The sequence below is a fragment of the Daphnia pulicaria genome, chromosome 6 (assembly GCF_021234035.1).
Source record: "Daphnia pulicaria isolate SC F1-1A chromosome 6, SC_F0-13Bv2, whole genome shotgun sequence".
NCBI lineage: Eukaryota > Metazoa > Arthropoda > Branchiopoda > Diplostraca > Daphniidae > Daphnia > Daphnia pulicaria.
Window position 1 is genome coordinate 15,644,535 of NC_060918.1, and position 11,490 is coordinate 15,656,024.

At 44.3% G+C, this 11,490-nt stretch overlaps 1 long non-coding RNA gene and 4 other non-coding genes across 6 annotated transcripts in view; all 5 read right to left on the reverse strand.

The window, feature by feature from the left end:
- Positions 1–649: 649 nt before the first annotated feature.
- LOC124343478 lies at positions 650–6,571 on the reverse strand. Of its 2 annotated transcripts, XR_006919265.1 has the most exons (4): positions 6,480–6,571; positions 6,250–6,389; positions 5,954–6,183; positions 650–759 (listed from the first exon to the last, which is right to left on the reverse strand). It is a non-coding gene; the product is annotated as an uncharacterized LOC124343478 (long non-coding RNA). The 2 variants fall into 2 exon arrangements; XR_006919264.1 differs by having other exon boundaries at positions 6,250–6,533.
- Positions 6,572–7,215: 644 nt separating this feature from the next.
- Positions 7,216–7,287, reverse strand: Trnam-cau. Its single transcript has one exon. It is a non-coding gene; the product is annotated as a tRNA-Met (tRNA).
- A 2,237-nt stretch (positions 7,288–9,524) lies between these two features.
- On the reverse strand, positions 9,525–9,596 carry Trnam-cau. Its single transcript has one exon. It is a non-coding gene; the product is annotated as a tRNA-Met (tRNA).
- A 1,684-nt stretch (positions 9,597–11,280) lies between these two features.
- Positions 11,281–11,351, reverse strand: Trnag-gcc. Its single transcript has one exon. It is a non-coding gene; the product is annotated as a tRNA-Gly (tRNA).
- Positions 11,352–11,423: 72 nt separating this feature from the next.
- The window catches only part of Trnam-cau, a 72-nt gene continuing 5 nt past the window's right edge, over positions 11,424–11,490 (reverse strand). The window contains exon 1 of the tRNA in view: positions 11,424–11,490. This exon is cut by the window's right edge and continues 5 nt beyond it. This is a non-coding gene — a tRNA (tRNA-Met).

Genomic DNA, 11,490 nt, shown 5'->3' on the forward strand with positions numbered 1-11,490 from the left:
TTTATTAAAGTTACTTTTGATTAGATTCCTTAGTGATTCACGAGTTTTATGTTGCTTAGTTTTTATGTGATTTTAAAATACTATTTCTGATATATCTACTCTTTAGCAGAAATTTTCTGAGATCTTACGTAACTAGTACTGCATCGACCGGGAATTGAACTCGCGCCGCAAACGTGGCAAGCAAGTATTCTAAAACTGTACCATCAATGCGAAATTGCTCAAAACTACTGTGCAAAAAGAAATTTTTAGAAAATACATTGCATCATCAAAAAAACATTTGTCTAGCAGAGTGTAGTTTCGATCTACGATCCTATGGGTTATGGGCCCAGCACGCTTCCGCTGCGCCGCTCTTCATATTTCTACTCTTTCAAAAATAGAGACTCATTCCAAAAAATTTGTACTTCTGTTGATCATTGGCGATTTCAATTTTCATAATTATCGCCTAAGATGTTAACCCACACGATTGACATGGTTTTTTATTAAAGTTACTTTTGATTAGATTCCTTAGTGACTCACGAGCTTTATGTTGCTTTGTTTTTAGGTGATCTTCAAATACGAGAATCTGACAAGCCCCTTTGTGGCACCCTCGAGATTTTAAAAGTCTCCTTTCGATTAGGAAATTTAAAAATTTAGTTTTCGTATTTATGACAAGCTCCTGCTATGACATCACTTAAGGTGACATGTAAATCGACTGGCAACTGTTGTCATCTTCAAGACAAAACTTTCTGAAAATGAAATGCGTCTGATGATGAATGTAATCTGCAAATAATTTTGTGGTTTAGTTTTCATCATACAGAAAGATTAATGTTACGTTCGACGAGACTTCGTAAGGAGAAACAAATGTATTCTAGGTCTCAAGAACTGCAAGTGCCTTGTACAAAGCGTAAACTGAAACTGAAGGGCTTCGATGGGCCGTCGTCTCACTCTCACCGCCGGAAGCCGCTTGCGCGCTCCCATCTAGCGGAGGGATACATAACAACCCTTTTCCAAGCGGCGACATCCACATAAATAACAAACGGACGGCGCCGCTTAACACACAAAATGGAATTAACGGGAAAAAAACTGATTGCATAATACGGGAACATAAATTAAAGGGAGCAGAAAAAACTTATTACACACTATGGGGGCGTAATATAGGCCTGTTGAGGCGGGGACTGTCCTACATGTCCATCATCAGCCGAGGCCGTCGAATCCTCCCGCTCCGTCGCGGTTTGGTCGGTACCGGAACGGGTTCCGGTCTTGTCTGGCTAGCTGCTGTTTCCGGTAATCCGTCGACGTTGCTGTCGGTTGGCGGCGTCGTTGCGTCTCCTTCGATGCCAGGAATCTGTTGCTCGTCCTTGTCGTCGGATAATAACGGGCGGAGGTGGCGTCGGTTTCGCCACAATACACTTCCGCTTGCAAATTTTACTCGATATGACCGGTATTTCCCGATACTGACGATTTGACCAGCTCTATCCCATAGCAAGGAATGGGGATCTTGGATTCGTACGTGAGAGCCGATGGTCAGTGGTGAAAGCGGGCGTGCCCGTTCGTCGTAACGCTTTTTCACTCCGCCATCCAAGGCCTGTTGACGGTCTCGTGCGTTCATGATGTCCTTCCAGCGTGGAGCAAAAGAAGTGCGATGGGCTGGCAATATCGAACGTAGCTGGCTGCCGAACACCATCTCCGCCGGGGACATTCCGTTTTCGCGGGGCGTATTACGGAATTCAAGAAGACCTTGCATGAATGCGTCGGATGTGAGGTCTCCTGCGGGTGCGATTTTCAAAACGAGCCGCTTCATAGCGTCGACTGCCGCCTCTGCATGACCGTTGCTCTGCGCGTAGTATGGAGATGAATTTCCCCACACTACCCCCCATTTCTGTAGCGCTTGCTGGAATGCTCCGGCTCCAAACTGAGGGCCGCCGTCGGTGCGTATACGGATGGGCACCCCGAGATCGACAAAATTTTCTGTGATCGCTTGAATCAATTCTCTGGCTGAAGGGGCATGATACCATCGGTGGATCACCGGCCATCCGGATAGGCGGTCCGTGTACACGAGAACATGCAGTCGCCCGGATTCGAACAAATCCGCCGATACCTCCTCGAAGACGCGCTCAGGTAAAACGTCGCGTAGTAGGGGCTCTTGTTGTTGGGACGGCTGAAGTTCTTGACATACCTGGCAATTATCAACAAACGCGACGATGTCGTTGCTCAGTCCTGGCCAGTATACGGTTTGGCGGGCCCGCCGCTTCATGCGGACGATCCCTTGGTGAGCCGCTTCATGCGGACGATCCCTTGGTGAGCCGCTTCATGCGGACGATCCCTTGGTGAGCCGCATGTAAATTTAGAAGGACGTCGCGTCGGTAACTTTGCGGGATAACAATCCGGCAGCCGAAGAGAACCAGTCCGTCGTCCACCGACAGCTCGTCCCGGATTTTCCAAAATTGATGAACGGCCGGCGCCATTAAATCCCGTCTAGTGGTGAATCCCGTTTCAATGGCCTTGATAAGAGCGGAATATGAAGCGTCTTTCGACGCAGCTATCTTGAGTTTTTCCAACACTGGGTCCACAAGATGATCTGGCTCATCCGGAATTTCCTCCTCGTCTGTGGACGGTGGTGCTGCCTCCTGGTGTGACTCCTTCACTGGCGTGGAGTTGATGTGGGCGTAGCGGACCGGCTTAGGATATTCGGCGTGTAGAATACCGAGGGATATGCAGTCATACCAAGAGATTAATAGGCCCGATATTTCTGGACTGATGACTATGGTAAGAGTGGTGGTAGTGCCTTCATATTCCGTCACAATGGTGACCTGCCCGATCACAAGTAGTGGCGTTGTTTTATCGGCCATTACCAAATCGAATGATGATGTGTCTAAGTCCTTCTCTGTCATGCCAATAGCCGTTAAAATATCTAGGCCGCCGACAGACACTTCCGCTCCGCCATCCGGTATGACTTTGTTGATGGTCGAAAGGAACTGGCCTTTGTCGTCTAAGACGCGGAGAGAAACGGTGGGTGCCCGCCGCCATCGACGAGGATTCCGGATCGATCCGACAACGATTCGGGCGATTTTTCCTTTCGTGCGTGGTCCAGATGGGAATCCGCCCGTGCTGCTACCACCGGAACCAGGTTGCGCCCCCTCACTCTTGCCGGTGCCGCCTCCACTCTGGCCTGTATGACTACTTCTCCGGGGTTTTGGACAGCGCGGGGAAAAATGATTACTTCCTCCGCAATTATGACATGTTTTTCCGGTAGCCGGACAAGCTTCTCCGGGGCGATGAATGTTGTGACCGCATGAGCCACACGATGCTGCATTTGCGTCGTTACGCTGGTGTGGACGCACGTGGTTGATTGACGACTGATTGCTTAACGCACGTTCATTCATCCTCGCCGCTTCCTCGCTCCTACACATATTGATCGCCTGTTGAGCTGAAGGGAATGGTGTAAGTGCTAGAAGTTTCCTTTTCGTTTCTGTGTCGCGGATTCCCGCCATAATCCGGGTGGCCACTCGAGCGTCGACACAAGTTGCGCAGAGATCTGCTGCATCTGCCAACCTCCGCAGCCGGATGTAAAAATCTTCAAAAGATTCCGTGTTGGATTGGTGGCATTCTTCGAATGCCACTCTATCGAGGGCAATGTTTCGTTTGGCCCGCACGTAGTCTGCGATTTGGTCTAAAATTTCATCGGGTGTTAGTAGCGTCGTGGGTAAAATATTCAGAGCCACCTCCACCACTTGCTGCATGGATGGATCCAAAGCCATTCGTAGAGCCGCCGTCTGTTCATTAGCCGGGTACGTCGCTAATTGGTTTAATTGGCAAAAATCGTTCCATCGGTTACGCCACGTCCGTAATTGAGGTAGCTGTACATCGCCCTGCAATTTCTCCAGGCCCGATGGATCAATTCGTCGTCGTTGATTAGCCGCGATTGGTGGAACGACTAATCCACCTCCGCCGCCACCACCCCCGCCACCTCCGCCGCCGCCACCGCCGCCACCTCCGCCGCCGCCACCGCCGCTGCCACCGGGAGGTGGTGGGGCGCCGATCAGAGCCGCCAATTGTTGCGTGATATTTGCCAGCTGCGTCGTCATATTGGTTTGGCCCGCTTCCATAAGGTCGATTCGGTTGCCCACTGCCGTCACCGCGTCGAGAGCATCCTGTGCGGTCGCCATTGTGCGGCCGGAACGAACGCGAGGGGGTCGGGAAGAGCTACGATGACGTGGTTGGCGCTTGCGCAAATGATACTCGTGATTCATGCACGATTGTCGGACGGTATGGGACCAATGATTGATGACGCGGAGATAGAGATGAGTTGACGGAAGAACGGGTATATTGAAATAGACACAACGAGTAACACATTACACTATAGACTGAGTGTAACACTCCGACCGAATGGCCCCAGTGGGCTCACGACCAGGAGATGTGTAAATTATTCGTTGACTGTGGACTCTTCGTCAATTTCGAGTTGCAGGACGTCTTCGGCCGGCTCTTCTTCTGGGTGGATGGATGGGATGCGTCTGGCCGTGGCTAGGCTATGTGCGACTGCACCAGCGTCGTGAGAGAAAGTTGCTAGTCCTGGGCGCTGTGCAGTAGGCTCATCCGCCCGTAGAGGAGGGGGCGGCACGGAATCAGTGACCAGCTGGGGTTGGTATTCCGGACTGACGTATGGTACAACTGGTGGAGCCTCGGTCTCTCGGGGTGTGGGTGGGACGGCCTGGCGAAATGCCACTCGCCGATATGGTTCCTGATGCGCGACCCGTCTGCGTTGTCTTGCTAACTCTCGTTCGATTGTTGCAGCTAGCTGTCTCTCCTCCAGCATGGAGCGTCGTAGCTCTCGGCTCAACTCGCTGTTGCGACTGCGGGGCATGGAATCAGAGACACGATCTGCCAACGAATTAGTGAGCGGCCCACAATATTCCGGACGAAATGGCTCAAAGAGCTGCGACCATGAACATTAAATCGGGACCGGCATCAATGAGACTGTAAAGCGGGTCCAGCTAAATGTGAGCCCGTGGGGAAACAAAATTAGCCAACGATCAATGAATGGCCCACAATATTCCGGACGAAATGGCTCAAAGAGCTACGACCATGAATATTTTAATCGGGACCAGCGCCAATTAGACTTGTGTGTCTGACGTGATTATGATCTTGTAAGCCAACAAAATTATCCAACAATCCCTTAGTGGTCCACAATATTCCGGACGAAATGGCTCAAAGAGCTACGACCATGAATATTAAATCGGGACCGGCATCAATGAGACTGTAAAGCGGGGCCAACTAAATGTGAGCCCGTGGGGAAACAAAATTAGCCAACGATCAATGAATGGCCCACAATATTCCGGACGAAATGGCTCAAAGAGCTACGACCATGAATATTTTAATCGGGACCAGCGCCAATTAGACTTGTGTGTCTGACGTGATTATGATCTCGTAAGCCAACAAAATTATCCAACAATCACCTAGTGGTCCACAATATTCCGGACGAAATGGCTCAAAGAGCTACGACCATGAATATTAAATTCGGGACCACCTCCACTTGATATGTGAATCAGTAAATATGCAATGATGGACCGAAAGGCGAATGTCTCTGTCCTACAATGGCTAAGATGGCGGCGCCACGCGAGAAATCTAGCCAGAACAAAGGAGACAAAATGGCGGCTCCCACACAGCTAGGCGAGAAACGAATCAAGTGAATTTTGGCGTTAAATTAAAGCCACACTGGGGGAATTCGCACAGAACTTTTCGAGTCGAGGGTTTTAAAAGGCAAGTTTGACCAACTGCGCCATGTTACGTTCGACGAGACTTCGTAAGGAGAAACAAATGTATTCTAGGTCTCAAGAACTGCAAGTGCCTTGTACAAAGCGTAAACTGAAACTAAAGGGCTTCGATGGGCCGTCATCTCACTCTCACCGCCGGAAGCCGCTTGTGCGCTCCCATCTAGCGGAGGGATACATAACAATTAATGAATAATCAATACAACCTGTCAATTCTATTTTCCACAGCTGCAGCTTTCATTTGTCTTCATTACAAAATTGCAACCATTAAATCATGCATGCCTTTTAAATGAGGGAAATTTTTTTTGCATCCGAATAAAGTCTGGTATGCAATGATATCACTTAAGGTGACATGTAAACAGTAAATCAATTTCCAACTTGTCATGTTTACGATAAAATTTTCTGAAATGGAGGTATGCCTGATGATAAATGTAATCTGCAAATAATTGTGTTGATTAGTGTTCATCACACAGAAAGATAAGTGAAAAAAATGAACACATACTCTCAATTCCCTTTTTTTGAACGTTTTCCAGTTGATTCAGCACCTACATGTGAACCCTCTGCCAATGTGGTACAGATTTGATAGGTAAAGGAACCATCAAATGTGACACAAGAGGCATTTTTTTCTTTCCTATTATAATGCTGCAATAGTTAAAATTTTAAATATAAACACAGTGCTTCACAAGATGAAATCAATCACAAACATTCAAACGATCAAATTTAAATACCCACAGTAGGCCATGCCACATTCCACAAGCAGACTGGCTGTTGCAAATTGACGTCGTCTGCTAGTCAGCACACAATCAACTAAAAGTCAATCTGTGTATCTTTTTCTTGGTCAAATATCTCGCGAACCAAAAATAACACAATGTAAATTTAGTCTTTTCCGTTAAATGAAAGGTTCATCTTTCAATTAGAGGTGGTTGCATCCTCTAATTTTAGAAGACATTTTTTTCCTATATTTTAGAAGTTTCCCCTTTTTTTCCCCTTTTTGCTCCCAATCTCTCGTTAATTTCGTTGATACTTAAAAAATTTAGTCATTACCTGTGTAAAAAGTCATTCTACATCGAATGGGATTAGTTGCGTCGCGATCGGAGCAGCATGAACGCGTCACGGTCCCGAAAACCCCTTCGACCAATCACGAATTGCCCCAATTCCCCAGGGACCTCTCATGGTTAATGGTATTTGGAGGGCTGTCGGAACTTTTGTTTCTTCAAATCTCTCACCCTTAAAAGGCGGTGAGCCTTCGGCTTTTTAAAATAAGAATTTTAAAAATCTCTCAGGGATCAAACTACTCTTTTACAAATATATTTCTGAGTTCTTACCAACTTCGACCGGGAATCGAACCCGGGCCGCCCACGTGGCAAGCGGGTATTCTACCACTGAACCATCGATTCGACATTGCTCAAGTCTACTGTGCACAAAGCAATTTTTAGAAAATACATTGCATCATCAAAAAACATTTGTCTAGCAGAGCGTAGTTTCGATCTACGGACCTCTGGGTTATGGGCCCAGCACGCTTCCGCTGCGCCACTCTGCTTATGTTAAATCTTTCAAAAATAGAAACTGATTCCAAAAAATTTGTACTTCTGTTGAACATTGGCGATTTAAATTTTCATAATTTTCGCCTAAGATGTCAAACCCACACGATTGACATGATTTTTTTATTAAAGTTACTTTTGACTAGATTCCTTAGTGACTCACGAGCTTTATGTTGCTTTGTTTTTAGATGATCTTCAAATACGAGAATCTGATCAAACTACTCTTTTGCAGAAATATTTCTGAGTTCTTACCAAACTAGTACTGCAACGACCGGGAAACGAACCCGGGCCGCCCACGTGGCAAACGAGCATTCTACCACTGAACCATCGATACGACATTGTTCAAGTCTACTGTGCACAAAGAAATTTTTAGAAAATACATTGCATCATCAAAAAAACATTTGTCTAGCAGAGCGTAGTTTCGATCTACGGACCTCTGGGTTATGGGCCTCTGCTTATGTTTATTCTTTAAAAAATAGAAACTGATTCCAAAAAATTTGTACTTCTGTTGAACATTGGCGATTTCAATTTTCATAATTATCGCTCTTGCACAAAGAAATTTTTAGAAAATACATTGCATCATAGAAAAAACATTTGTCTAGCAGAGCGTAGTTTCGATCTACGGACCTCTGGGTCATGGGCCCAGCACGTTTCCGCTGCGCCACTCTGCTTATGTTAATTCTTTAAAAAATAGAAACTGATTCCAAAAAATGTGTACTTCTGTTGAACATTGGCGATTTCAATTTTCATAATTATCGCTCTTGCACAAAGAAATTTTTAGAAAATACATTGCATCATCAAAAAAACATTTGTCTAGCAGAGCGTAGTTTCGATCTACGGACCTCTGGGTTATGGGCCCAGCACGCTTCCGCTGCGCCACTCTGTTTATGTTTATTCTTTAAAAAATAGAAACTGATTCAAAAAAATTTGTACTTCTGTTGAACATTGGCGATTTCAATTTTCATAATTATCGCCTAAGATGTTAAACCCACACGATTGACATGGTTTTTTATTAAAGTTACTTTTGATTTGATTCCTTAGTGACTCACGAGCTTTATGTCGCTTTGTTTTTAGGTGATCTTCACACACGAGAATCTTATAAAACTACTCTTTTACAGATATATTTCTGAGTTCTCACCAAACTAGTACTGCATCGACCGGAAAACGAACCCGGGCCGCCCACGTGGCAAACGAGCATTCTACCACTGAACCATCGATGCGACATTGTTCAAGTCTACTGTGCACAAAGCAATTTTTAGAAAATACATTGCATCATCAAAAAAACATTTGTCTAGCAGAGCGTAGTTTCGACCTACGGACCTCTGGGTTATGGGCCCAGCACGCTTCTGCTGCGCCACTCTGCTTATGTTTATTCTTGAAAAAATAGAAACTGATTCCAAAAAATGTGTACTTCTGTTGTACATTGGCGATTTCAATTTTCATAATTATCGCCTAAGATGTTAAACCCACACGATTGACATGGTTTTTTTATTAAAGTTACTTTTGACTAGATTCCTTAGTGACTCACGAGCTTTATGTCGCTTTGTTTTTAGGTGATCTTCACACACGAGAATCTTATAAAACTACTCTTTTACAGATATATTTCTGAGTACTTACCAAACTAGTACTGCATCGACCGGAAAACGAACCCGGGCCGCCCACGTGGCAAACGAACATTCTACCACTGAACCATCGATGCGACATTGTTCAAGTCTACTGTGCACAAAGAAATTTTTAGAAAATACATTGCATCATCAAAAAAACATTTGTCTAGCAGAGCGTAGTTTCAATCTACGGACCTCTGGGTTATGGGCCCAGCACGCTTCCGCTGCGCCACTCTGCTTATGTTTATTTTTAAAAAATAGAAACTGATTCCAAAAAATTTGTTCTTCTGTTGAACATTGGCGATTTCAATTTTCATAATTATCGCCTAAGATGTTAACCCACACGATTGACATGATTTTTTATTAAAGTTACTTATGATTAGATTCCTTAGTTACTCACGAGCTTTATGTTGCTTTGTTTTTAGGTGATCTTCAAACACGAGAATCTGATCAAACTACTCTTTTACAGATATATTTCTGATTTCTTACCAAACTAGTACTGCATCGACCGGGAATCGAACCCGTGGCAAGCGAGCATTCTACCACTGAACCATCGATGCGAATTTGCTCAAGTCTACTGTGCACAAAGAAATTTTTAGAAAATACATTGCATCATGAAAAAAACATTTGTCTAGCAGAGCGTAGTTTCGATCTACGGACCTCTGGGTTATGGGCCCAGCACGCTTCCGCTGCGCCACTCTGCTTATGTTTATGTTTAAAAAATAGAAACTGATTCAAAAAAATTTGTACTTCTGTTGAACATTGGCGATTTCAATTTTCATAATTATCGCCTAAGATGTTAAACCCACACGATTGACATGGTTTTTTATTAAAGTTACTTTTGATTTGATTCCTTAGTGACTCACGAGCTTTATGTTGCTTTGTTTTTAGATGATCTTCAAATACGAGAATCTTATAAAATTACTCTTTTGCAGAAATATTTCTGAGTTCTTACCAAACTAGTACTGCATCGACCGGGAATCGAACATGGGCCGCCCACGTGGCAAGCGAGCATTCTACCACTGAACCATCGATGCGACATTGTTCACGTCTACTGTGCACAAAGAAATTTTTAGAAAATACATTGCATCATCAAAAAAACATTTGTCTAGCAGAGCGTAGTTTCGACCTACGGACCTCTGGGTTATGGGCCCAGCACGCTTCTGCTGCGCCACTCTGCTTATGTTTATTCTTGAAAAAATAGAAACTGATTCCAAAAAATGTGTACTTCTGTTGTACATTGGCGATTTCAATTTTCATAATTATCGCCTAAGATGTTAAACCCACACGATTGACATGGTTTTTTTATTAAAGTTACTTTTGACTAGATTCTTTAGTGACTCACGAGCTTTATGTCGCTTTGTTTTTAGGTGATCTTCACACACGAGAATCTTATAAAACTACTCTTTTACAGATATATTTCTGAGTATTTACCAAACTAGTACTGCATCGACCGGAAAACGAACCCGGGCCGCCCACGTGGCAAACGAACATTCTACCACTGAACCATCGATGCGACATTGTTCACGTCTACTGTGCACAAAGAAATTTTTAGAAAATACATTGCATCATCAAAAAAACATTTGTCTAGCAGAGCGTAGTTTCAATCTACGGACCTCTGGGTTATGGGCCCAGCACGCTTCCGCTGCGCCACTCTGCTTATGTTTATTTTTAAAAAAAAGAAACTGATTCCAAAAAATTTGTTCTTCTGTTGAACATTGGCGATTTCAATTTTCATAATTATCGCCTAAGATGTTAACCCACACGATTGACATGATTTTTTATTAAAGTTACTTATGATTAGATTCCTTAGTTACTCACGAGCTTTATGTTGCTTTGTTTTTAGGTGATCTTCAAACACGAGAATCTGATCAAACTACTCTTTTACAGATATATTTCTGATTTCTTACCAAACTAGTACTGCATCGACCGGGAATCGAACCCGTGGCAAGCGAGCATTCTACCACTGAACCATCGATGCGAATTTGCTCAAGTCTACTGTGCACAAAGAAATTTTTAGAAAATACATTGCATCATGAAAAAAACATTTGTCTAGAAGAGCGTAGTTTCGATCTACGGACCTCTGGGTTATGGGCCCAGCACGCTTCCGCTGCGCCACTCTGCTTATGTTTATTCTTTAAAAAATAGAAACTGATTCAAAAAAATTTGTACTTCTGTTGAACATTGGCGATTTCAATTTTCATAATTATCGCCTAAGATGTTAAACCCACACGATTGACATGGTTTTTTATTAAAGTTACTTTTGATTTGATTCCTTAGTGACTCACGAGCTTTATGTTGCTTTGTTTTTAGATGATCTTCAAATACGAGAATCTGATCAAACTACTCTTTTACAGATATATTTCTGAGTTCTTACCAAACTAGCACTGCATCGACCGGGAATCGAACCCGGGCCGCCCACGTGGCAAGCGAGCATTCTACCACTGAACCATCGATGCGACATTGTTCACGTCTACTGTGCACAAAGAAATTTTTAGAAAATACATTGCATCATCAAAAAAACATTTGTCTAGCAGAGCGTAGTTTCGATCTACGGACCTCTGGGTTATGGGCCCAGCACGCTTCCGCTGCGCCACT